We start from the raw sequence: 4,746 nt of genomic DNA on the forward strand, positions 1-4,746 counted from the left end.
TGGCCAAAAAAACAGGTGCCACCAGGAGGTCCACCAGTGGGGCCAGGACACTAGAAGTCCTCCCACTGTTGCCTCCACCCTCAAGCACCAAGAATACAGAGCATCACTGCCCCAGAGAAAGAGATCCAACAATACACTGTGGCTAATAGCCACTGATGGATTTCTGCTCCATATGTTTATCCAATCCCTTCTTGAAGCCATCTATGCTTGTAGCTGCAACCACTTCATGTGGCAATGAATTCCATGTGTTCCCTTTGGGTGAAGAATTACTTGCTTTTATCTGTTCTAACCTGATTGCTCAGCAATTTCATTGAGTGTCCACAAGTTCTTGTATTGTGAGAAAGGGAGAAAAATACTTCTTTCTTTACCGTCTCTATTCCATGCATAATCTTGTAAACCTCTGTCATGTCACCCCTCAGTCGACGTTTCTCCAAGCTAAAGAGCCCCAAGCATTTTAAACCTTTCTTCATAGGGAAAGTGTTCCAGCCCTTTCATCATTCTAGTTGCTCTTTTCTGCACTTTTTTCAATACTGTAATATCTTTTCTGAGGTGTGGCAACCAGAACTGGACACAGTACTCCAAATGAGGCTGCTCCATAGATTTATATAGGGGCATTATGATACTGGCTGATTTCTTTTCAATTCCCTTCCTAATAGAAGAAGAAGAAGAAGATGAAGATATTGGATTTATATCCCGCCCTCCACTCCGAAGAGTCTCAGAGCGGCTCACAATCTCCTTTACCTTCCTCCCCCACAACAGACACCCTGTGAGGTGGGTGGGGCTGGAGAGGGCTCTCACAGCAGCTGCCCTTTCAAGGACAACCTCTGCCAGAGCTATGGCTGACCCAAGGCCATGCTAGCAGGTGCAAATGGAGGAGTGGGGAATCAAACCCGGTTCTCCCAGAAAAGAGTCCGCACACTTAACCACTACACCAAACCAGCATAGCGTTGGCCTTTTTTATTACAGTCGCACACTGTCTCGACATTTTCAGTGAGTTATCTACCTGGTCTGGGTATAAGATCTTTGTATACACAGCTGGTCTGAACAGGACGGATGGATGAACTCTGGCTGGCCAGAAAGAAAATTGTGTGTATGTAGGGGTGGGGTGAAATTTTGTTTTTTTACATACATCTTGGGGGGCTTGAAGCATCCCATACCGCCCCCCCCCCCATGTGCATGATCTGCTATATTAGTGGTCGGTTTGAAAATACAGGAAGCTCCCAAGGAACTGAGTCACTCGTTTGCGGTGGTGATAGGCGAGAAGTACAGAGTAACCAACATAGACACTCACTGGGGTTTAATTAGAAACAGGATAATTAAGAGACAAGCTCTGTTTTCATTGCGTTTTTTTTTTTTAAATTACATAGAGCATTCGACCAGAGGAACTCCCAGTCTTTTGGAGAGGGACTTGCAGCTCAATGCTGAAAGACCCGTTCTGCATGCGGAACATCCCCACAGTTCGATCCATCATAAAGGATTTCAGATGGGACAAAAGATCATTCTGTCTCTCAGACCCAAAAAGTTGTTGCTGGTCAGCAGAGATTGTGTTGAGCCAGAAGGATCAAGCTGATTCGGTATAAAGCGATACTGAATTTGGTGTATTGGTTAACAGGAGCGGGGTTTGATTCCCCACTACTCCACGTGCAGCCAGCTAGGTGACCTTGGGTCAGTCACAGTGCTCTTAGAGCTCTTCCAGCCTCACCTACCTCACAAGCAATGTTCCCTCTAAGATGCAGAGCCTTGTGAGCAAAAATTCTACTTTGTGAGCTACTGGAAACAAAGTTGTGAGCTACTGGCCTTAAAGTTATGAGCTACTGCATAAATTATTGTGCTCTGGGGTCATCCTTTCTGAGCGAAGACAAAAATGTGTGAGCTGGAGACTAAAAATCTGTGAGCTAGCTCATGCTATCTCAGCTTAGAGCCAGTTTGGTGTAGCGGTTAAGTGTACGGACTCTTATCTGGGAGAATCGGGTTTGATTCCCCACTCCTCCACTTACAGCTGCTGGACAGCCATAGCTATCACAGGAGTTGTCCTTGAAAGGGCAGCTGCTGTGAGAGCCCTCTCAGCCCCACCCACCTCACAGAGTGTCTGTTGTGGGGGAGAGGATATAGGAGATTGTAAGTCGCTCTGAGTCTCTGATTCAGAGAGAAGGACAGGGTATAAATCTGCAGTCTTCTTAGAGGGAACACTGCTCACAAGGTGTTGGTTGAGGGGGGAGGAAGGGAAAAGAGATTGTAAACCCCTCTGGGACTCCGAGTGAAGGGTAGGATATAAATCCAATCTTCTCCTCCTCCTCCTCCTCCTTCCCATAATCTAAGCACCAATTCATAGTCAAAACCATAAAATACAGTGGCTCATGGTGCCTGAGAACCAGTTTGGTGTAGTGCTTAAATGCACGGACTCTTATCTGGGAGGACCAGGTTTGATTCCCCACTCCTCCGCTTGCAGCTGCTGGAATGGCCTTGGGTCAGCCATAGCTCTCGCAGAGCTGTCCTTGAAAGGCAGCTTCTGTGAGAGCTCTCTCAGCCCCACCCACCTCAGGGGGTGTCTGTTGTGCAGGAGGAAGATAAAGGAGTTTGTGAGCTGCTCTGAGACGCTGAGATTTGGAGTGGAGGGTGGGATATAAATCCAATATCTTAGAATTCTTTTGATTTGAACTTTGCTATGGGAGGATTATCCTCTCCATAAAGGACATGGCCCGCCTCAGCAGGGAGGGCGGGGTGTAAATCGAATTAAACATAAACATAGAAATACTGTTGTTTCTCTAGAACTGAGCTCAACCTTTCTGAGCCTGCAGACACTTTGGAATTTGGACGCAGGATGGTAGGTGAAATGGTTGCCACTGGAGGCAAAACAGCTGCCACAGCTCACCTTCAGTTGCACATTGAAGATCCTTGTGCTATGTCAGGAGCTGCTGCCCCAAGCAAAGCTGTTACAAATCTGCATGGCCAATCACGTCTCCAGTGGCCAATCGAAAGTCTTGCTGGACAAACCCCTGGCCCCACCCACTTTCTAAAAACATTTGATGGCGCAGGAAAGGTTATCAGGAGGTGGCCTGGCATACATGGGCACCATTTTGGGGGCCCCGTTTCTAGAGTCTTGGGGTACACAATGCTTGCTGGATTCCAGATAGGGTTCAGCCTTTTCCTAAGGAACTGCCTGTGTATTTTCAGTGAGGAGGGCTAGGAGCTTGGCTCTTTTTTCAAGGTTGTGACATTCTCTGACCCTCAAACTAAAAACACAGACAATGCAAGGTGAGATCGGGCCTATCTTAATGCCAGCTTCTGATCTAGGCTTCCCAACCCTCCCGCCCTGGCGGGGGACCCCAGGATTTACAGCCTCTTCCCCTGCTCTCCCAAAAAACGGAAGCAGGGGGAGGGGGCGGAAACGGCGCCAAGGAGCGTGGCGAGCCGCCCCATCTCAGAGGAGCAGCTAAGGTGAACCGGAGAAGAGGCAGCAGCAGTGCAGCGGCGTCGCCCGCTCCGCCTCTGAGGTGAAATCAGAGAAGGGGAGGGTGGAGGGAAGGAAGACATTTAAAAAGGTGTGCCGTCCCTTGAAATGCGATGGCCAAAACTCCCGTTGGGGTTCAGTGATGCTTGTCACACCCTTGCTCCTAGCTCCACCCCAGTGTCTCCTGGCTCCACCCCCAAAGTCCCCAGAGATTTCTTGAATTGGACTTGGCAACCCTATTCTGATCTGAGGCCTACGGCAGAAGGAGCTAGGGTTGCCAAGTCCAATTCAATGGGGACATTGGGGGTGGAGCCAGGAGATTTTGGGGGTGAAGCCAGGAGACATTGGGGGTGGAGTCAGGAGCCAGGGTATTACAAGCATAGTTGAACTCCAAAGGGAGTTCTGGCCATCACATTGAAAGGGACCGCACACCTTTTAAATGCCTTCCCTCCATTGGAAATAATAGATAGGGGCACCTTCTTTTGGGGCTCATAGAACTGGACCCCCTGGTCCAATCTCTTTGAAACTTTGAGGGTATTTTGGGCTTTCTGATGACCCTGAAGCAGGGGGAGGGCCTCCAAACCAGGGGATCCCCTGCCCCCAGCTGGAGATTGGCAACTCTAGAAGGAGCATAAGTTAAAGCCCGTTTGCCTGGACACTTGTCACGTGATAAAACAGTGGAGAAACACTGCAGAAGTCCCTTCCAAGACAGGCGTGCGCATCCCCTGGCACATGTGGTACATAAGCCCTGGTGCACCATCGCATGTCGTACCTGCGGTTGCATACGCAAGAAGCCACGCAGGGGATTTTCTAGTGTGTTTTTCTGTGACTCTCATGCACACAAGATTGTGGGAATGCTCCTTTACTCTAGCCCAGGGGTGGTCAAACTGTGACTCGGGAGCCACGTGTGGCCCTTTCATCTATATTATGAGGCTCTTGAAGCTCCCCACTGCCCCACTGGCCAGCTTGGAGAAGTCATTTATCTCTTTAAATCACTTCTCCAAGCCAAGCCAGCTGGTGGCTTGGAGAATGCATTTAAAGTTAAAGTTGCTTTCATTCCACCTCTCCTTCCCTTCTCCCCCTTACATTCACTTTCTTTCCACCTTTCCTCTCTCCCTCCCTCCTTCGCTTGTGGCTCTCAAACGTCTGTCTCGCGGCTCTCAAGCATCTGACATGTATTCTTTGTGGCTCTTACGTTAAGCAGGTTTGTCCACCCCTGCTGTAGCCCTTTCTGGACACTCACCACCCAGTTCTTTGAAGCAACTTGGAAAAAAGGGGAACTTGCCTCTGAGTTT

The 4,746-nt window shown here is 49.1% G+C and overlaps 1 protein-coding gene across 1 annotated transcript in view; it reads left to right on the top strand.

Annotated features, from left to right (window-relative positions):
* NDUFS2 (NADH:ubiquinone oxidoreductase core subunit S2) overlaps positions 1-4,746 on the top strand; it is a 79,742-nt gene that overhangs the window by 44,018 nt on the left and 30,978 nt on the right. The gene's annotated exons all lie outside the window — the stretch shown is intronic.

Source organism: Heteronotia binoei, chromosome 1 (genome assembly GCF_032191835.1).
Source record: "Heteronotia binoei isolate CCM8104 ecotype False Entrance Well chromosome 1, APGP_CSIRO_Hbin_v1, whole genome shotgun sequence".
Taxonomy (NCBI): Eukaryota; Metazoa; Chordata; class Lepidosauria; order Squamata; family Gekkonidae; genus Heteronotia; species Heteronotia binoei.